The following is a 23,437-nucleotide window of genomic DNA, read 5'->3' as shown; positions in this document are numbered from 1 at the left end:
GCTATCAAGATAACATCAGGGTGGTCCATGGATGGAATGGGGGCAGTCCTCGGAGTTATCTTGGTTAGCAGGGGTATTCAATCTGCTAACTAGATAACTGGATAAAATTAAAACAGCAAAATGTCAGTCCTAATTTTGTTTTGCTATCTGGATAGTGGGGCTAGACTGCCCTATCTGGATATTCCATGCCAGCCACTATCCAGCTACTGGCACTGAATATCCATATTTAATTCAGCTATGGCAGTTGACATTAAAAAGAAATTGACCTGATGGTGATTACTACTGTATATTGTTCACATAAGTTGTTCTATATACTGAATACACAACAGAAGCTTGGCAAATTTGGTAACATAGTATAAAGTACTACCTTAAAATATGGAGCTCAATTACAGTGCCTGCAAATGTGCTAATGTTAAGGTATATAGTGTTCAGGTCTGTAACTGACTTGGTTGACCTCTATACTTAATTCTGATGTTCTGTGATCGATCTGTAACGAACAACTTGGAACTGGTATTTCAGAGTGCACATCAGAGTGAATTTAGCCCTTCTTGTGGACATCTAGTTATTATCTTGCCACTCTTTACTACACTCAGCACTGCTATCTGGCATTTTGGTGTCGAGGAAGTCTGCAAGCACATTATAAATTATGCCAGACCAGGGTTGATTATCACTGCTATGAAAAAAAGGTGGTGAATTTAGCACGCAGCATTTTTAGAACGCAGCACCAATTAACGGCATGCAGAGCTTGTCATGTGCTATTTCAGTAGGGCTGCTTCTGATGCCAACACTGTAAAGACTCTGTTCTGACCAGAGGAAGGAATTGCTAACTTCTAACAACTGGCGTAAGAAATGTATTAGTTCAATAAAAAGGTATAACTTTATTTTTTTAAGGGTCTAATATTCAGCTGCCGGTAGTGAGCGTTTTGCTTACTGCCGACGGAGTTATTCCCAGATATTCAAAGTCGGGCTCTGTCTGGGCTTTAACTTTGAATATCTGATTATTTTTGAACTGGCTAACATATAGCATCTTAAGTCGATACTCAACATTTAAGCTGTCATGAGTTACTACATAAAAATAGGACAGACTTTTAAGCAGTCCTATTTGTGTGCTAAACCTGGCCACTTAAAGGTTGAATATCAGCCCTTAAGAGCTAGATTATATATATGGTACCTGAAAAATCTGTGTGGAAAAAAAATTTTGCCTAGGCGTATTCTTTAACATATGCCTACATTTTATAGCATAGGCTATCCACGTGGTATATAGAATATGCCGAGTGCCTCTCCACGTGACCAGATTTGGTTGCACCCATTTTTAGGTCATGGTTTACTTGGTGTAAATCCCGACATCTATATTAGGCGCAGAGGAGAAGATTCTATATATGGTGCCTAAAAATTCGGCAATGAAATCAGTGTCGACTAAACATATTCTATAATTGGTGCCTAAATTTAGGCGCAGATTATAGAATACACTTAGTTCATATTTCAGTGCTTAAATCTATCTGCATCCATTTACACCAACGAAAATGTGGTGTAAATCTCTGCACGTAGATTTAGGCGCACTAGGTTATATTCTATAACAAACATGTAAATTTAGGAATGCCCACAAAACACCCATTTCCCCACCCATAACTATGCTTCTTTTTGCCCGCACGTGTTAGAATACGCTTAGTGAGTTGTGTGCATAAATTCTAATCAGTGCCAATTAGTGTTCTTTTTTGCTTGTTAAGTGCTGTTATCAGTGCTCATTAGCTTGTTAAGCTTGTTAAATTACGAGCATTATTATAGAATCTGTGTTGATTTTGGCACCAATCTTTAGGTGTGCTATATAGAATCTGGTGGAGAGCAGGTGTATTCTATAATAATGCACATAGATTTTAGAAACGCATGTTCCACGCCCCTTTTCAACTATGCAACTTGGAATTTACGTGCACCACATTGCAGAATACACTTGACAAGTTGTGTGCGTAAATCATTATCAATGCCAATTAGTGCTGATAATTGCTTGTTAACAATTAAGTTGCACGCATTGTTATAGAATACGCTTTGATTTCCACATGGAAATTAAGTCACGATGTGTAGAATTTTGGCATAAGCAGCTAAGTGCTGACTCCAGCCTCAGAACACCCCCAACATAGCCAGCTTAGAGTTTGGCACTAACTGCAAATTTCAGTGGCACTTAGCCGGTTAAGTGCCACTGAAAATTAGCAACTAGTCCTGACCAAGCAATTTAACCAGTCAACGGCTGATTAAATTGCTTTGACTATCAGCCCCGAAATATATTAACCTTTATGTGCATTCAGGTGGTCAACTGCAGTAACACGGTAACCAGATTACTTTATCGAGTGCCAGTATCAAATTCAGCTGACTGGAGAATGGAGAGTAAATGGATGATTCCTCTGAATGTCTAACCAGAAAGGAAACCTTCAATGTGTAGACTAACCCTCAAAATTGAGAACATTAGCTAAGTGCTAATTATCGCACAGAGGAGTCCTTTTACAAAGGTGCACTAGCATTTTTAGTGCGCACTAAAAATAAGCACACACTAAATGTTAGAGATGCCCATATATTTCTATGAACAGGATAGAATTATATTCAAACATGTAGGGACAACAGAAATGAATCAGTAATCCTCCCAGTCATGTGTTTCTTTAAGACACATAACATAGCAGAGTAGATAACCCACAATTCTTATGAAAATCTTTAAGTCCTGGATACATCAAAAATTTATCCCAAGCTCATAGTATGTACACCAAGCTTATGTTTCTGAGAATTCTGAAATGCTTCTGTACTTTAATTACTATGGCTTACTTTATTTTTTTAGATCCAATAGTCCCTTAAAGCCATTTCTGTCTGTAGTTTGCCTGCTGCTTGGTACATTCAGTAAGTAGCTCAACACTGGCTATTGGAATACTGGAGCATACAAAGCCGCCACCAATATATTTGTACTGTGGCTTTACCTATTAGTGTCACCCTGTTAAAATTCTTGTGTGTGTGTCATATATATTTATAGTGGTTTGATACATAAAAATGTATCTATATATTGGGGAAATATGCACCATTTCTATCTAGAATTGCAGTAGTTTTTTTTCTTTTTTAAACAGCATAATTTTATTGAGCACAAAACACATGTAATAGCCATTCCCACTGGCTACTACTACTACTACTACTTAACATTTCTAAAGCGCTACTAGGGCTACGCAGCACTGTACAATTTAACAAAGAAGGATATACCTGCTCAAACATCCAATGCTAGTACACCTTTACAGTACCCTTTAATTATTCCTTCTCACCCCCTCCTTTTCTCCTACCCACTCCTGAGGGGGTTCTTATTCAAAACAACCACGCTCACCCAATCCAACAAACCAACAAAAAAGAGAAGCATATCTGTCTTGCTGCACCCTACGCCTGGAATAAACTTCCTGAGCCCCTACGTCTTGCCCCATCCTTGGCCACCTTTAAATCTAGACTGAAAGCCCACCTCTTTAACATTGCTTTTGACTCGTAACCACTTGTAACCACTCGCCTCCACCTACCCTCCTCTCTTCCTTCCCGTTCACATTAATTGATTTGATTTGCTTACTTTATTTATTTTTTGTCTATTAGATTGTAAGCTCTTTGAGCAGGGACTGTCTTTCTTCTATGTTTGTGCAGCGCTGCGTACGCCTTGTAGCGCTATAGAAATGCTAAATAGTAGTAGTAGTAGTAGTAGTAGTGTGTATCTCAATTTCAATAGGAATTCTTCAGATTTTGAACCCTTCAGGTAAACTTTCTGTTTAATAATAAATTCCATACTCAGATAGTTCCAGTAATCTTCCCAAATGAACTGAAAAGCTGACCCTGCACTTCGTCTCTCCATTAAAGTTAGATTGAATAATAACTTTCTCCACAGTTGAAGAGAGGGAGCATCAGATTGCCACAGTATTCTTGCAAGAAGTGTCTGGCTCTTATAAATAGCTAGTGGATCCTTTTACGAAATGGCAGTAAGTCCTACCATGTATTTACTGTGAGGGAAAATACACTACTGTGAGGTACGCTTATGCGTTCCATGGTAGTGTTGGCATCTGCACATGCTTCTCACGTGCTAAAAATAGCTTTTATTTTTTAGCACTGGGGGCAGGTTTTTTTGTTTGTTTGTTTTTTTTTTTTTGGGGGGGGGGGGGCATTGGCATGCCCAGCACTAATTGGTTGCACAGCGCATGGTTAGCGAGTGAGCCCTTTCCACCTGCTAATAGGTATCGGTAAAGGTTCACATGCTAATGGCTATGCGCTAATTGGGAAATTAGGAAGAGGTCATTAATTGTGGAAATGAAAAAAAATATGGTAATTTTACAGTTGTGTTAAAAGTGGCCTCAGTGCATGGGGAAACCCACACACTGGTCATAACAAGCCACTTTTTAGCGCAGCTTAATAAAGGGGCCCTTAGGTTTCCAGCAAAATCATCAAAGAACACCTAGCCTGCTGTTAAACTGATTTTCCTGTTCAGTACTGACTCAAGATATTTCTGTATCACTTGCTAAAATTGCCTGCACCAGTTTCAATTGATTCAGAATGCTGCAACAAGACTAAAAGAAGGCTGCAAGCGATGTGATCACATCACACCGTTTTTGCAAAATGTTCACTGGCTACCAGTACAATACAGGGCTAAATTTAAAACTCTATGTCTGACCTTCAAGGCCTTTAAAGGAATGGCCCCAAGCTTGAAGAACAGGATCTCCCTCTACACACCTCCAAGGACACTAAGGTCCTCCCAAGCAGTATCCATAACCACAACCCCTCCAAAAAACATTACTCAATGTGATACCCACAAGGAAGTCTTCTTCAGAGTAGCCCCCACACTCTGGAATGCACATCCTGAAGGCTCCACTTAAGACTATCTCTACGTCAGGAAGCAGGTAACATAGTAAATGACGGCAGATAAAGACCTGTACGGTTCATCCAGTCTGCCCAACAAGATAAACTCATTTTACATGGTATGTGATACTTTATATGTATACCCGAGTTTGATTTGTCCTTGCCTTTCTCAGGGCACATACCATAAAAATCTGCCCAGTACTGGTCTTCAACCAATTCTAGAGCTGGACTATAAGTATCATATCATATCATATATCAAATCATAATTTCTGTTTATTATACCCTAGCTAAAACTGGCATTTTGACTATTAGTTCTGTAGTTTTATTGAATCAAAGTTGTGGGAGCATACTAATGTGTTTATGTTCCATTCAGATGTACACTGGTTCTGTTAAAGTCCTTGATGCACTAGGCTTTTTTTTCCCACAGCTACCAAATGGAAGAAAATCAGGCTCAAAGAGTAATTTACTGTGTTGTCATCTGGTCGAGTTTAAAGAAAATATATGTGAATGTGACTCAGTTGTAGATTGCTAGTTTCTTCTAAAACCTATCATAGTGATGTTACCATAATAACTAGTGTTTTAGAAGGATTCATATCTATGTTTTGAGAATATGTCAAATGGTTTGGTACTTACATATTATTTCAGTCCTCTCACTCACAAAAAGGGTCAACTCATATTACAAGTGCTCTATAGAAAGCTTGTTTTCCATCTCTGTTTTATAAAGACTAATTCTTTAAGTTACTGTCTAAAGTGTTTGTAACAGTTCAGTACACTTGTTGGCTATTGCCCATTACCTTTAGAAAGATCACAGTAATGTTGCACAGCTAGACCTTTTGCAACAAAGAAGGGAAAGGGAGAAAACATTTGTAAGACATTGGTGGAAAAAAATAATCTTCTGTAAATTCTGGTCATTGGAATGGGACACCAAGGAAATGCACAAAAATACCCCTCCCCTAAAGAATATGGAAAATGCAAACAGTTGAAATGAAATTATTTCCTACAGTAACTGTGGTTTTAACTTTAACACAAATTCTTTTCTCTTGCCGCCTTTCCCCAGGGCTGCTGTTAGATGTGTTGTGGCCCATTGCAGAAATTTGAGTGTAGCATAACTAGGTGTAAATGTTAATACGTAAATTTAAAATTTATTATGTAAGTTGCTCATGTAGATGTCAGTCTCACCTAAGCACTGCCTATGCCCCTCCCCTGTGAATAACCTAACAATTATGCACTGTGTCAGTGATATGCAACTCCAGTCCTCAAATACCATAGGTAAGTCAGGTTTTCAGGATATCCACAATGAATATGCATGAGATAAATTTACCTGCGTTACCTCCATTGTATGCAAATCTATATCATGCATAATCATTATGGATATCTTGAAAACCTGATCTATCTGTGACACTCAAGGACCGGAGTTACCTATCTCTGTACTATACCATTTAGAAAGAAAGTTATCAAACTGTGGTGGAAGGCAAATTTTTACCACATCTTGATTTACCACGGAAGTCACCAGCCTGCAGTATAACAGTACCACAGGTTGCGAAGTACCATGCCAAATAAATAATACTGCTTGCAAGCAGCATTATTCTAGCAAGCCCAGAGCATCGGACCTCCCCTGATCCTGATCTCCTGAACAAGAGCACCTCTGAAAAAGACACCCCCAGATCCAGCAATCCCTGATACAGACCCTGAAATCCACCCACCCGATCAAGCCCCCCACTCCCGTGGCTGTACCTTAGTTTCCTGGTGGTCTAGGGGTCACCAAGCGGAGTGATTCCTAATTGCTCCTGCCTTTCTGGCATCATCTCTCAAAATGGCACCCCTAACAGTTGTCTCAGGTGACTTCTGCTAGGAGTCATGCTTGCTTATATCGAAACATGATCTTTAGTGGTAGTCATGCCATTTTGAGGGATGGCACTGGACGGACAAGAGCAACTGGGGATTGGATTGCTTTTGCCTGGTGATCCCCTAGACCACCATGGAATTAAGGTACAACCACAGATCCTTTGGTGAGTGGGGTGCTTGATTGGGGGGGTCTTGTTTGGAAGGGCTTTTCTTCAGGTAGGGGTCTTGCTCAGGGAGTCTGCTTCAAGAGGGGTCTGGATCAGGGGGGTTTGGATAGGGGAGGTAAGATTTGGGGGGGAGACTCTAGAACATTGGGCCGTGTCTTGATGGCATGATGCTCATGACCTGATGTCCTGGGGAAGTAAAATAACCCCAGAATTTGGCTGGCATTATTTCACCATTGTTTTAGAGCTATAATGCAATTTGCATTGTGCACTGCAAGTCACATTATAGCCTTTACATAGTAATGAACTGCTTTACATAAATTTGCATTTCATTACTATGTAACCTGCAGTGACTTAAATATTGCTGCGTTAGGGCAAGATGACATGCATAAGTGCCTGTAAGTCACATTAAGAGACAAATAACATGGTCAATTGCCACAAAACAACTTGAAAGCTACTCCCCTCCTCTCTTAGTTATAAAATTATAGAATAGAGGTTAGGTACACCACTGCCATTTATGCATGTATGTGTACACTTACCCATGTGGATGACAGTTTTATAAATTTACATTCACAAGAGGCACATAGATTTGGGTGACCTCTTATAGGATTAGAGGGAATGGGGGTAATTCTATTATATGGGTGCCAACATTTGGGTACCAAATACACATATAAAAGGACCAGAATACTAGGTTATCTCTCAAATTCTATAAATGGTGCTCAAAATTGTGCATGCAAATTTGGGCATGAACCAAATTTGTGCATGCAATTTCATTGAATAATGAGCGCTAACAATCAATTATTGGTGCTAATTGGCAACCATTTGAATTTACGTGCACATCTTTCTAGGTGCTATTCTATAAAGATACACACATAAAGTTTTCCGCATGGAACTGAAAAGGGGGTGTGGCTATGGGAGGGGCATGGGCATGTCAGGGGTGTTGACTAAGGATGCAAGCATGTTTATAGAATAGCGCTGAGCGCTCATTTTTTTTCAGATGCTGGTATGTTGGGGGGGGGGGCATTGGGACACAGTTATGTTTGACAGGGCAAGAATAGGGACACAGAGGGAGGAGAAACCAGAGACTGGGACCAACATGATTAAAAAAGTAAAACTACCAGACTACAAAGGTAGAAAAATGTTATTTTCTATTTATTGATTAGAATATGTCAGTTTTTGGAATGTACATATGCTGGAGCTGGTTTAATACATGGCAGTGGCCAGCTACAGAAATCTCACTCGTTGGCTTTAAATCTCCAGCTTTGGGATGGGCCACCCGTGGCATCTCTGATTGCTTTGGAATTGACGCTGCCTCTATGGCTGAAATAAAGGGTCATGGATTTGATATACCACCTTTCTGTGGGTACGATCAAAGTGGTTTATATATACTATATGCAGGTACTTTTTTTCTGTCCCTAAGGGGCTCACAATCTAAGTTTGTGCCTGGGACAATGGAGGGTTAAGTGACTTTCCCGGTGTCACAAGGAGCTGCAGTGGGAATTGAACTTAATTCTCCAGTCTCTTAGTCCACTGCAGTAACCATTAGGCTAACGGTTATACTAGTGATCTTTAAAGGAAAGTAGTCAACTGCTTTCTTTTAGAGAACAGGTACCCCATAGGCCCTCTCTAGGTGCCCCTTTGTAGAACTGTCCTCTCTAGGCTGTTTAGAACTGGAAAGGAAATAGAGGGCCCCTTTTACTAAGCTGCAGCAAAAAGGGGGCCTGCGCTGGCATCAGTGTGTGTTTTTCACGCACGCCGAGACCCCCTTTTACCGCAGCAGGAAAAGGGAAGTCTCTCTTTCCTGCAGGAAATGGCCTTTAGGCAAGTAAAGCACTTGCTGCATGGCCATTTCGGGTGGGGAAGCCCTTACCACCACCCATTGAGGTGTCTGTAAGGGATCCTGCACTATCCTAGCAGCAACTGGGCAGCAATATTTTTGTAGCACCAGATATGATGGCGTATTAGGGGTGGGAAGTATCACTTAGCAGCCTGGCGGTACTTCTTGTTTAGCGAGCGGTAAGTCTGCATTAGGCTTACCACCGCTTAGTAAAAGGGGGCCCAGAGTACTGAGCTGTGCTGTGAGGGAGGATTGGAGGAGGTAGATGAGACTTTCTTGGGAAAAAAGTTTTAGAAGAAGAGAAATAGAAGTGTTTTAAAGTGAAATGAAGTGCCTATGCTTGAAATAAAGTGGCAAGCAGCTGAAAGAAGCTGATAAAAGGTTTAGCCTGGGAGGGATTGCATTTTATCCCTCTCCTAATTAAACAGGAGATACAAAGAGAAAGCATTCTGTGAATCAGTGAGGTAGAAGTGGGAAGAGGAACTGGGAAGGGTTAAAGCCTCCTATTCTTGTTGCATGGTTGACTTACCTTATTCAGTACCAAATAGGGTTAACTAAAATACATAATCAACCGAGAACCAGCTTTCTGGATTTTCCATCCCACTGACTCTGGGGTGAAATACAATTTCCTTATAAAATAGTTCTATGGCACAGTGCTTCAGGGTAGGCTTGTGTTTGCTGAGCAATGTTGCAGTCCATAAAAGTACAGTGATTTTTTTTAAGCATGGTTTTATTCCTTCAGCCTTGGAAATGGATGTAACATCATCATGTCCCAAAAGAGTCCAACAGCAGAGGTTTATTTATCCAGACCCCTTTCCACCATTATGCATGTTGTCCATTTCAGCTCCAGGGCCAGACCCCCTCATGGCTGGGGGTCATATGCTTGAATCTTTTAAAAAGACCAAAATCCTAAGAATGTACAAAAGCAAGCATTTAAGCAAGAAACTTTATTTCTTTGTTTTACTGTATAAATTATCTGCTCCATTCACAGTATGGATGCATGTTAGTTTAGTTGCATGTATTGAGACATGTGCTAGAATGTACAGCAATAACACCACGTATTAAAACAGTGCAAGCACAAGAAATCTCATCACATAACTTTCTGGCAACCAATGAGCAAAGATTGCTGAAAGTAGTTTCTTTTATCTCAGCATAGTCCACTGGATTTTGAGTACTAAAATGCTTTTTTTTTTTTTTTTTGCAAAATGGATTTTGTGTCCCTTTTACAAAAAGGTGATAGGACTACCGCCAAGTTTGCGCATGGCAAATCCGTCCTACCACAGGGCTCGCCCAGGAGCCCAGCAGTACTGCCATTTCTGCCATGCAGCATTTCCAGTGCTACAAAGTAGTTTTTATTTTTAAGCACCAGTAGGTGGGAAGTAGGCATGCCTGGTGGTAATCAGGCAGCTCTGCATGCTGCCCGATTATTGCCGGAATATTATCGGAACTCTCACCACCTCCTAAATAGGAGGTGGTAAGGGCTCTGGAAGTAAATGGCCATGCACCAATTTTTTAATTAGTGCATGACCATTTACTGCCTCTTAAAAAAAAAAACCACCTCCCCCCCCCCCGGGTGCAACATTAACACCCTCCCCCCGGGAGCAGCGTCATTACCCCACCCCACAGGCACATCACCTCCAAACACCCCCCCCCCCCCCCCCCCCGGGTGCATTGTTGTTACCTCCTGGTGTGCTGGGAGTAGCCGTGCAGCTGTTGGCTCCACCAGTTTCCTGCTCCCTCTGCCTCGGAACAGGAAGTAACATCAGAGGGAGCTGGAAACTGACAGAGCCGACAGCCATGCAGCTGCTCCATGCACCCCTCCTGCAGCGTGCACCTGGGGCAGACCTGCCCTTTGTACGCTGCTGAGTCCCTTTGCATGCTAAACAGTACAAAACACCTTCAGATGAGCAAACATGTCAAAAATGTTGACATTATTTTGGTGATATTTAACATGGGAAAGTTTCCACAGAGGGACCAAGCTTGTAGTACATTTTTGCACAAAGTGAAATATTTATTAAAATCTGCTTTTCCCTCATTAGCCTATACATATTCCTCCCATTCATCTCTGAGACTCACAGTCCCACATTTTTTTTTTAATGTATGGAATTTCAATTACATAGATCCAGCAAAAATACACTTGTACAGCAAAGCTTCAAAATAGAAACAAACAAAAAACAATTAGAAGAAATATAAGTGATAAGATTATATATATATATCAAGCTAAAGCTACATAAGAAAGGAAGTCCAATATCAGCAATAAGGAAGAAAAACAAAATGAGATATCTGCGTATTGCAACAAATTAACAACACTTTAATCATATTGTTATTATTTAACACCATACTCTACCTTATATTTTGCATATCTGAGATGTATTAATTATTTCTTTGTTTCTAATTTTCTTGATATCTAATGTACCTTAATTGTATTAATTGTAACAATACTTTGCTCTTCTCACACCATTATTGACGATTGTCATTGCGGCATAATGTAAGCCACATTGAGCCTGCAAAGAGGTGGGAAAATGTGAGATACAAATGCAGCAAATAAATAAACACAACAAGGGGTTCTTTTACTAAGCTGCAGTAAACAATAATATGTGCCTACTGTAGGCTAAAAAGCACGACTGCAGGGTGCTCTCAGGTGTTCCAGGGTAGTTTTGGGATCGGTCCACACATCCCACATGTTAAAAAGTACTTTCTATTTTTTAGTGTTGGGGCATGTTTGGAGGCACAGAGTAGGTGTGCCCAGTGCTAATTGGTTAGCCCAGCTACATTGCCGTGTGCTAACCAATTAGCAAGTGGTTAGTGCAACAGCCCTTACCACTTAGAAAATAGATATTGGCAAGGGCTCCTGTGCTAACGGCCACACGCTAATTGGGAAATTAGAAGTAGCCATTAATGGGGGAAAATAGGAGATGCGGCCATTTTACACCCACGCTAAAAGTGGCATCAGCATGTGAGAAACTCTTGCGCTAGTTATAGCACAGGCCTCTTTTTAGTGCAGTTTAGCAAAAAGGTACCAAAATCACAGGCATATTCATTACACCACTCCAACTCTATCATCCGAGGTTACAGTGCTGGACACAACAGCAAAAACTGTTGCCTTCTCTTCTGGGTCTCCCTTGAAACATCTGGAAAAACATATATCTTTTTTCCTGTAAACAAAATATTTTTATTTTGAAGTATATTTTCATCAGGTTGTCCTTTTGAGTGGTATTAGCCAACTCCTGGCCCCAAGTACCAGAATATTGCAGAGTCAGCTGTAATAGCTATTGATCCATCCATAACATTCCTTTTCCTTGGCAGACAATAAACTCAAATAATATCTGCATAAGAGTCCTCCAATAGGAAAATGCAATTGATATGTAACTGGTCCCAGCTGATATTGTACTACAAAAGGACTGATGAACCTGAATCCAAACTTCTGAAAGGGCACCTTGAGCAGAAGGTGCCTGGTGCCAGCCACACCTTCTTCCCAGGGTGAAATGTGGGGGCTAGCTGTCACTTGCGATCGGTCTGCTTCTTGTAGCTGGCTGACGTCCGTATGAGTCCAGTGCCAAATCTCTCAAATATCTATGGTCGCCCGCTGGACCATGGGTGTGGAGGAGGAAAGGTGGACAAGTACTGGAATCCAGGGATTATCTCTAATATTTGAATTCTAGTGCTGTTAAATGTGTATATTTTTCATACTGTTTCACAGCAGTTCCATTATTAGGTTTCAATTTATTGTTTTTCAAGTTTACCTCATTTATTGTATTTATGTTTATTCTTGGTTATTTTACTATTGTTATGCCAACAAATTGTTTTATGTTAGGTACCTGCTGTATACCGCCTTGGGTGAATCTCTTCATAAAGGCGGTTAATAAAGCTCTCTCTCTCTCTCTCTCTCTCTCTGTGTTTCGGTAGTCCATGGAGATGAAAGATCTCCTTCATAAAGAGCTGGGCCAAGGTGGCCACCGACAGGAGGTAGATCAGGAGAACAAAATGTGCCATCTTCGAGAAGCAGTTCACCACCACCCAGATTGTAGCATACTCAAGAGGGTGGAAGATCAGTGATAGTCCATGGAAATGTCTAAACAGGGTTGCTTGGGAACCAGGAGAGGTTGGAGCAAGCCCCACGGGCGAGCATGAACTGGCTTATTTCTAGCACAATTAATACATGAGTTAACATATTCTTGTACCTCCTGAGCCACTTGAGGCCACCAATAATGGCATTCCACTGCAAGACTTTCCTTCTTAGATGTTTAGCAACCAGTATCTTCCCAGAAGGCACATTAATCTGGGAGATGGCTAAAATCTTCCTTGGATAGATGATGGGTTGATGCCCAGAAATGGTGCCAGTGGGATCAAAGGACCAGGAGCGGGCATCAGCCTGGGAATTATTTTCTGCTGAATGATAGGTCAACTGAAAATCAAAACAGGAGAAGAGCGACCACCTGGCCTGATAAGGGTTCAGTCTTTTGGCCATTTGTAGATATATAAAATTCTTATGGTTGGTGGTTATGTTGAAAGGGTGTGTAGCCCCTTCCAACAAATATCTCCACTCCTTCAGAGTTAACTTGATGGCCAGAAGTTAACGGTCCCCAGTGGTACAGTTCTGCTTGACCGGTGAAAACTTCCTAGAGAAGAAGGCACAGGGCAAGTGTTTCCCACTGGGAGAGGCCTGAGAAAGGACAGCCCCAGCCCCCATGGTGGAGGCATCCACTTCTTCAAAGAAGGGGTGCTATATATCAGGCCATTGCAATACAGGAGCCGACAGGAAGACATCTTTAAGTTTTAAGAAGGCCAGACGAATCTCAGGTGAACAGTTACAGGTATCCACTCTCTTGAAAGTGACGGCGATGAGTGCCACTCTAAGGCTGGAGCAATTTTGGATAAATTGCTGGTAATAGTTGGCAAAGCCCAGGAATCTCTGAAGGGCCTTAAGGCCCGTGGGTTGCAGCCACTCCTAGATTACTGCATATTTGTCTGGGTCTATCTGAAGGACAAAAGAAGAAAACTATATAACCCAAAAAGGGAAGGGTTATCTGCTCTATGGAACATTTTTCCAGCTTAGCATATAGACCATTCTCCTGTAGGTGCTGCAGCACTGTCTTGATGTGAATTCAGTGCTCGGACAAGGAAATAGAGAAAACCAGGATGTCGTCTTGATATACCAAGACACAAGAGTATAGGAGGTCTCAGAACACCTCATTTATGAAGTGTTGGAAAACAGCAGTCCCCATTTAAAGTACTGTGTGCAATTCTGAAGGCTGCACCTACAGGAGGATGTAAACAGGATGGAGTCAATCCAGTCTGAGTGCTGGTATCAGGTAATCACTGTGCAGCCTGATGCTGGATGAATATCAAGAAGATAAAGAACATAAGCATTGCCATACTGACACGGACCGAAGATCCATCAAGCCCAGTATCCTATTTCCAACAGTGGCCAATCCAGATCACAGGTTCAAGGCAAGATCCCAAAAGAGTAAAATAGATTTTATGCTGCTTATCCTAGAAATAAGTAGTGGGCCTTCCCAAGTCCATCTTAATAATGGCTTATGGACTTTTCTTTTAGGAAATTAAACAAACCTTTTTTTAAATCCTGCTAAGCTAACTTCTTGTACCAAATAGGTAATAAGTTTTCTGTAACCCACTGATTTTTTCTCCTGTGAAAATAGGAGATAATTCTACAAAGTTAGATGACAAGTACCTAGCATGTCATCTTATATGTGCGCATGTGTTCACATAGAGGGGCATAATCGAACGTTGCCGGCGATCTATGTTGGCGGCAGCGCTACAGCTGGCCGGAACCGTATTATCGAAAAAGATGGCCGGCCATCTTTTTTTTCGATAATACGGTTTAGCCCGGCCAAATGCCGTGAAGTTTGCCGGGTTTGAGATGGCCGGGTTTGTTTTTCAGCGATAATGGAAAATGTCGGCCATCTCAAACCCCGGCCAAATTCAAGGCATTTGGTCATGGGAGGAGCCAGCATTTTTAGTGCACTGGCCCCCCCTGACATGCCAGGACACCAACCAGCCACCCTAGGGGTCACTGCGCTGGACTTCAGAAAAGTTCCCACGTGCATAGTTCCCTTACTTTGGGAGCTGAGCCCCCCAAACACCCCCCGAAACCCACTACCCACAAATGTACTGCACCCACTAAAATTGTTCCAGGGACCTGCATACAGCCTCTAGGACTTATTGCTGCTGTATAACTTTTGGCACACCAGTTCACACCTGAAGACTAATCTCTCTGAAAAAGTCCTTTCTTGAAATAACCACGTTTACTCACAGTTAAGAGATTGTGCCCCACTGGCAAAGAGTCCCCTGGTACTAAGATTAGCAGTAGGTCAGAGCTGGCACAATGGTGTACAATGCCCTCTTTCAGCACCATGCAAGGTAAGAACTACGTTCTCTAACGTGGCTAACACAGGAAAGGGAACTAAAACTGGCTTACAAAAATGGCCACTACCGTATGGACTACAACAGGAAACAAAACAGGGCACACTCTGACCCAGTTAGCAGGGGGGAAAAGCACCATGGGAGTAGAGCCCAGTACCCTACACCCACCACAATGCATTGCTAATGTGACTCTGCAGGGCACCTAACAGAAAAGGTGTCACACTCACCCGAGAGCCACATTGCAACCAGGGAAAGGCTGTTGGAGGATACAACACATTCTGCTGTCATGGAGGTGGGTACGGCATTTGAGGCTGGCATACAGACTGGCAAAAAAGGTTTTTAGTTTTATTTTTTTAGTTTTGAAGGGGATTGGTGACCACTGGGGGAGTATGGGGAGGTCATCCCCCATTCCCTCCAGTGGTCATCTGGTCAGTTGGGGCACCTTTTTGAGGCTTGGTCGTGAAAATAAAAGGACCAAGTAAAGCCGGCGAAATACTGCTTAACGCCGCTTTTTTTTTCCATTATTGGCCACGCCCATGCCTGCCCATGTCCTGCCTTCGCTAATCTACCGACACGCCCCTTGAACTTTCGTCAGCGAAGCAACGGGAATGCGGCGATGCAGTAAAAAATGCCGCTTTCGATTATACCGATTTCGCCGCTTTTAAGAAATCGCCGGCCATCTCCCGATTTGTGTCGGAAGATGGCCGGCAATCACTTTCGATTATAAGCTGGATATTAATTTAGCTGCAGTGGCGTGGGAAGGGGGGGGCGGGAGGGGCGGATTTCAGCTTTGCACAACAGCAGCAACACGTCGGCCACGCGGAGGATGAAGAGAGAAGAAAGTTAAAGAAGATATCGGGTCGGCTGGCGGGGGTTGGAGTCCCCCGCCAGCTGAAGAAATATTTTTAAAGGTAGGACTCGGAGGAGGAAGCGGACCTCGGCTGGCGAGGGTTGGGGTCCCCCGCCAGCAAAAGTAAGCGACGGAGGGGAGGGTTGACGGCGGTAGGGGGGCCAGGGTGAAATCTGCGGGGGCCCAGGCCCCTGTGGCCCCACGCAGATACGCCCCTGATTTCAACAACGATTAATTTACACCAGTTAATAAACATACATTTTTTCAGAACTGTTAACCTTTGTGTACAAATGTAACAAAAACAAACAAAACATCAAAAACTGCATGAAACAAAGCCCCAGATTTCTAACTAATGAAATAAGAAAACTCACTGTCAACGACAAGATTTGTTTCTACGTACTATGGAATCTGTAGCATACAGAACATAGGTAGAATGTTTCCTCTTACAGCTTTCCAGAGGAACAATGTATTCAAATTCTGGTAGCACCTCATTAATAGCACCAAAAAATCCCTTCACTGCCAGGTACTTTGTGAAGTAACACTAAATCCTGCAAAGAGACTTCTCAGAGCCTATGTTGCAAGCCTTAACACCAATTCCAACAACAAAGGCACAAACCTCATCAATTACAGAATAAAGGATTAAAAATTAGAAATTGTCCTGTAACCTGCCATCAGCACTTCCCTTCCCTACCCACCCACCCATCCCCGTAGCCTGGTATCAGCTTTACCCTTCCCTACACCCCCGTCCATCCCCGTAGTCCAGCATCAGCCCTTCCCTTCTCTATCTTAGCCCCATCCATCCCTATAGCCCTTCCCTACCCCACCATCCATCCCATAGCTAGGCATCAGCCCTACCCTTACCACCCCACCACACCCTGTAGCCTAGCGTCAGCCCTGTCCTACCCCTTATGCATCCTCCATGGTCTAGCATCTCCTCTCCCTCCCCCACTCCCCCACCCCACCGTGAAGAACACTGGCATTAAATATACTTTTATATATATATATATATATATATATATATATATATATATATATATATATATATATATATATATATATATATATATATATATATATATATATACTGGGCATTGCAGAGCCCACCTCCACCCAGAAACTCACCTACATTAAATTTAAAACTTAAAAAAAATATATAACCTGGGCGCTGCAGATATCCCCACCCAGAAACCCACCAACATTAATTAAATTTTATTAGTGTGCATATTAAAATTTTAAAAAGATTATATATTTGTCATGGTGGTTCCTTGGTGGGTTTTTGGGTGGGGGGTGGGCTCTTCACTGCCTATCAAAAAAAGGTATATTTAGTGATTAAATATATATTTTTTGCCCTAAGCAGTGAAGAGCCCACCCTACCCAGAAGCCCACCGGCAGCACCAGCTAGCAGCATTACACTAACTTTACATTTTAAGTTAAAATTAATTTTTTTTTTTTTTTAGCTGAGCTTTGGTAAAGGTGCAGGCTCAGAGAGCTCAGCATATTGTTCTCCCCTGCGTGTGTGCTGTTGTGGGGCCGCGGTGGAGTGCTGAGGCCTGGGGGTGGGGGGGAGAAGGCTGATCTTTCCAGCCGTAGCAATGAGCGACGGTAGAGGCACCGGCGTGCAGCTGCAGCAATATGGCCTACAACTTCCGGGTCAATTCAGGACCCGTCCGACCCACCCGCACTAAAAAAACAAATGTAGGGACAATCGCAGCAGGACTGGAGGAGGAAGACTGGAAAGCTGCTGGCTGCCTGAGTGGGCCTGAGCTGAGATTGGATGGGCCTGGGCCCACCCAGGCCCACCCGTAGCTATGCCCCTGACACAGAGAGATTATAAAATATACATTATGCACGTATCTCCCCAATCTAGGCACAAGCATTTCCGCCAGCTTTATTTTACAGCTAAGATATAGGTGTGGATTTGATGTTACACTTATATTCTATAAAGAAAAATAGGTACCTACCTTTCTGCAGAGAATAGGCTCTAAATAGTGCACATCTGGAGTATTGTGTTCAGTTTTGGAGGCAGTATCTTGCTAGGATGTAAAAAGAATTGAAGCGGTGCAAAGAAAAGCTACAAGAATGGTATGGGATTTGCATAACAAGACGTATGAGGAGAGACTTGCTGACCTGAACATGTATACCCTGGAGGAAAGGAGAAACAGGGGTGATATGATACAGACGTTCAAATATTTGAAAGGTATTAATCCGCAAATGAACTTTTTCCGGAGATACGAAGGTGGTAGAACGAGAGGACATGAAATGAGATTGAAGGGGGGCAGACTCAAGAAAAATGTCAGGAAATATTTCTTCACGGAGAGAGTGGTGGATGCTTGGAATGCCCTCTCGCGGGAGGTGATGGAGATGAAATCGGTAACGGAATTCAAACATGCGTGGGATAAACATAAAGGAATCCTGTTCAGAAGGAATGGATCCTCAGGAGCTTAACCGAGATTGGATAGCAGAGCCGGTAGTGGGAGGCGGGGCTGGAGGCTAGGAGGCGGGTATAGTGCGGGGCAAACTTATACTGTCTGTGCCCTAAAGAGCATAGGTACAAATCAAAGTAGGGTATACACAAAAAGTAGCACACATGAGTTGTCTTGTTGGGCAGATTGGATGGACCGTGTAGGTTTTTTTCTGCCGTCATCTACTATGTTACTATGTTACTATAGGTACTTTCTCTGTCCCTAATTGGTTCACAATCTAAGGTTTTTGTACCTGAGACAATGGAGGGTTAAGGCTACAGAGGAAATTGGAGGGTCATGGGATAGGAGGAAATGTCCTATTGTGGATTAAAAACTGGTTGAAGGATAGGAAACAGAGAGTGGGGTTAAATGGGCAGTATTCACAATGGAGAAGGGTAGTTAGTGGGGTTCGTCAGGGGTCCGTGCTAGGACCGCTGCTTTTTAATATATTTATAAATGATTTAGAGATGGGAGTAACTAGCAAGGTAATTAAATTTGCTGATGACACAAAGTTATTCAAAGTCGTTAAATCGCGACAGGATTGTGAAAAATTACAAGAGGACCTTACGAGACTGGGAGACTGGGCGGCTAAATGGCAGATGATGTTTAATGTGAGCAAGTGCAAGGTGATGCATGTGGGAAAAAAGAACCCGAATTATAGCTACGTCATGCAAGGTTCCACGTTAGGAGTTACGGACCAAGAAAGGGATCTGGGTGTCGTCGTCGATAACACACTGAAACCTTCTGCTCAGTGTGCTGCTGCGGCTAAGAAAGCGAATAGAATGTTGGGTATTATCAGGAAAGGTATGGAAAACAGGTGTGAGGATGTTATAATGCCGTTGTATCGCTCCATGGTGCGACCGCACCTTGAGTATTGTGTTCAATTCTGGTCTCCGCATCTCAAGAAAGATATAGTAGAATTGGAAAAGGTGCAGCGAAGGGCAACTAAAATGATAGCGGGGATGGGACGACTTCCCTATGAAGAAAGACTAAGGAGGCTAGGGCTATACAGCTTGGAGAAGAGACGGCTGAGGGGAGACATGATAGAGGTATATAAAATAATGAGTGGAGTGGAACAGGTGGATGTGAAGAGTCTGTTCACACTTTCCAAAAATACTAGGACTAGGGGGCATGCGATGAAACTACAGTGTAGTAAATTTAAAACAAATCGGAGAAAATTTTTCTTCACCCAACGTGTAATTAAACTCTGGAATTCGTTGCCGGAGAAAGTGGTGAAGGCGATTAGCTTAGCAGAGTTTAAAAAGGGGTTGGACAGTTTCCTAAAGGACAAGTCCATAAACCGCTACTAAACGGACTTGGAAAACTCCAAAATTCCAGGAATAACATGTATAGAATGTTTGTACGTTTGGGAAGCTTGCCAGGTGCCCTTGGCCTGGATTGGCCGCTGTCGTGGACAGGATGCTGGGCTCGATGGACCCTTGGTCTTTTCCCAGTATGGCATTACTTATGTACTTATGAGTTGCTCTGTGTCCATTTAGGCCAACATAAACATGGCCTCAATTGACGTGCGTTGTTTTAGGCGCTAGGATTTTCACCTAAGCGTGTTATGTATTCCACACCTAAATCTAGGTGCTGATTATAGAGTACACTTAGGTGAAAATCTTTAACCATGTGGATGTTTTTAGGCATCATATACAGAATCTGGCATATAACTTCTAGTATTTTATAACTTACAAGTGCCAGTCTTGCCCACGTTCCACTAGACTCTGCCCATCTTACCACAACATCACTTTGTATTTGTTTACACCGGAGTCTGTAACGCCTCTCTGGTACTATGTAAGCCACATTGAGCCTACAAATAGGTGGGAAAATGTGGGATATAAATGTAACAAATAAAATAAATAAATAAAATGTGTATGGCTACCTGTAAAATATATGTTCTGTAAGACGTGGCATATTTACAGAATAGTGTTTAGAAGAAATTCTGGCATTTACACTCATGTATGTGCACATATTTATTTATTTATTGAGAACATTTATATTCCACATATTCCCACTATGGCAGGCTCTATGTGGCTTACAGCAATTTAAGAAAAGTACATCATAGTAAATATAGTTCAACACAGAGAATCCAACATATAAACGGCAAGTGACCAACTCGCCTGCAAATGCGCAGTAGAGTCAGAACGCTGAGAGTGTAGAAGTTCAAGCCCCACCTCCACCAGCAGTACAGCCCAATAGGGAGGAGGGCTTGGACATGGGCGTGGAAATCGGAGGAGGAGGGAGCAGTGAGGGAAGGAGGGGCGGAACTGAGGGAAACAGACGCTGGGGGGAGGGCAGGGGAGAGAGCAGGGTTGGTGGACGGGCGGGGGGGGGGGGGGGGAGGCCATAGGAAAACAAAAAACTAGCCCGTTGTTATGGGCTTAACGGCTAGTAAGGTACATAAAGGGGAGGAAAGGAACAGCAGGAGAAACGCAAGAGGGACGACATATATATTATTATTCTGTTATCATACATGTAGAATTGGCACATAACTGTTCACAAATGCTTTATAAACATGTCTAAACAATAAAGGGCAATGCTTGTGTAACTCACATAGCAGTTAAATTGAGAGATGCTTTGCTCCATAGGATTTACACCTGCTTTTTCTGTGGCCAAATATTTACAGGGAATCAACACATGTAGATTTGCTTTTTGTAGCACAGTATTCGATTTATTTCCTATTATTTAAGTTTAAAAAAACATCACTTTTAATGTACGGAAATCTATGATTCCTCAGTCTTAAACTGTGCTCTCTTCATATCTTTATAACTAAAATAATTCCCAATAAAATCTCTATAGATTACATGGATTTGTTTGTGTAGTATAATTAGATCTTGTCTTAAATGTCTTTTGCCTGATGCCAGTAATCTGAGTTTAGACTCCCCATGTGGTCCTTTTGTTAGATTAAGAGGGGCAGTTACTGACACACATTAAGGGAATAACACACAATTTATACCATTTAAAGCACATTAAAGCAAAATAATCTGTTATGTGTTGTTAACATACACCATTTTAATGCAAAGGGAGGTAAATAATAATGAGATGCAAAGCATGCAAATGTACATAAATCAGCTCATTATTATGCAAATTGAATAGCACAGTTTGAGTTAAACTCCACATGCTGTGTTATTCATGGAAAGATAATGCTAGCTTTCAGCTGGCTTATATCATTTCTCCCTGGGAGCATCTTGATAAAAAGGGCAATGGTCTACTAAAGTTCCTGCCTATCCCCTGCTTTCCCCAGAAAAGCCCCGTCAGACACTCCCCCCCCCCCCCCAACACACACACAACAGGCATACCTCCAAATCTCATCTACTGATGTTCCTGCCTATCCCCTGCTTTCCCCAGAAAAGCCCCGCCAGACACCCCCCACACCCCCCCACACAATAGGCATACCTCCAAATCCCATCTATCAGACAATCCCTCAGTCAAAATAGCTCCCTAAATTTGGGTCTCTAGAGAATTTTCTAAGAGGAGAAACATTTGTGGGGAATATTCTGATGTAGGGTGGTCCGCTCGGGGCCATATTTGGGAGTTATTGTGGTTGAAGATTGTTTCAGATATGGGAGTTTCTTGGGATGATGGAGGGAGCATAAGTAGATCTCTACCTCCTTTAAAAGATAGCAGACTTGACAGGGCCCATTGTCTTTGTGTTACTGCACATTACCATGCATGAAAACACTTACTGCAAGATGCATTAAAACATTTTGTAGCAAATAAATGTGCTACCCCGAGTGAGGGTTGAGGGTGGGCCTGCGAAAAAAACACGAAAAACAAATGTTTTATTAATAAAATCCTGAGACCTGTTACATCACAGGGCAAGGAACACAAAGTGAAATGCCTCTATAGTTAAGTAAATACAGTCTTAAGCACTCCTCTGGCTGGCATGCCAAAAAACAGTCTGTGGCTGGTGGGGCTGCCGTGACCCAAACACAACCTTTAAGTTCTTCTCGGTTCTTCTCCGAGTTCTAGATCTGGTTCCAGCCAGACCTGAGAGCAAGGCTTGCTAGATTCAAATCAGGAAACAAAAGTGGCTTACCTCAGCCAGGTCACTACCATTAGACATAAGCTGTAGCGGCAAATGCTGGAGCTTGCATTCTTCCTTCCCTGGGTGCGGGGCCTCCTTAACCTCAGTCTGGCACTGCCTTTTATACTGGTTCTGACTCCTCCCCTCCCAGCTCACTTCCTCCCAGGGCAGGACCATTCATCTTAAGGTGGCTCAGGGTATCATAAGGATGAGGGACAGTGTTCAATAAATCCCCATCACAGTAACCTTTTAGCACACGCTAAGCATGTGTTATTTATTTTTTGCTCAGGGCATGGTGTGGGTGGGGAAGCATTAACCAAGTAGCATGTTCACATTAATGTGCTATCTAGTTAACACTGGTTTCATGCTTGAGTCTTTAGTGCACAGGAGGCAGAAAGTGCTTCCTCATTAATATTTTCCAAGTAATGCATGTTAATGCTAATATTAGCATATGACTTGAAAAAGAAATCATTGAAAATGCCCTGTATCCTGGGCACACTAGAAATGGGCTTAGCATGCAGGAAATTCCCATGTTAGCACACGCTAAGGCTATTTTCTAGTGATCTTTAGTAGACATACCCCAGAGCCGTAGCGAGGGGAGCTGACACCTGGGGCGGGTCGCTAGTGCGCACTCCCCCCCGGGTGCAGCACGGCGCACCCTCCTCCCGCTGGAGCGCACCCCCCCCCCCCCGGAGCGAATACCTGCGGCAAGGGACGGGCGGGAGGGCCGATCCACCCCGACTGCACGTTGCTGGGGTGTGTCGGCTCCGCGCTGATTCACTGCTCTCTCTGTCCCGGAACAGGAAGTAACCAGTTCTGGGGCAGAGAGGGCAGTGCACCAGCGCGGAGCTGACACCCCCCAGCGGCGTGCACCCGGGGCGGACCGCCCCCCCGCCCCTCCTTCCTACGCCACTGACATACTCCACAATGTTACTAGCTGTAGAAGCACAAAAAGAATTGTTTACGTGAGGTATTAACTTGTGCTACCACCTTGAAATCTCTGCATTCCAGAGG

At 42.8% G+C, this 23,437-nt stretch overlaps 1 protein-coding gene across 1 annotated transcript in view; it reads left to right on the top strand.

Annotated features, from left to right (window-relative positions):
- MMP16 (matrix metallopeptidase 16) overlaps positions 1-23,437 on the top strand; it is a 645,160-nt gene that overhangs the window by 586,493 nt on the left and 35,230 nt on the right. The window lies entirely within an intron of this gene.

This window comes from Microcaecilia unicolor, chromosome 1 (genome assembly GCF_901765095.1).
Source record: "Microcaecilia unicolor chromosome 1, aMicUni1.1, whole genome shotgun sequence".
Lineage (NCBI taxonomy): Eukaryota > Metazoa > Chordata > Amphibia > Gymnophiona > Siphonopidae > Microcaecilia > Microcaecilia unicolor.
The sequence above is the reverse complement of the archived record's forward strand: the minus strand, read 5'-3'. Positions and strand labels throughout refer to the sequence as shown.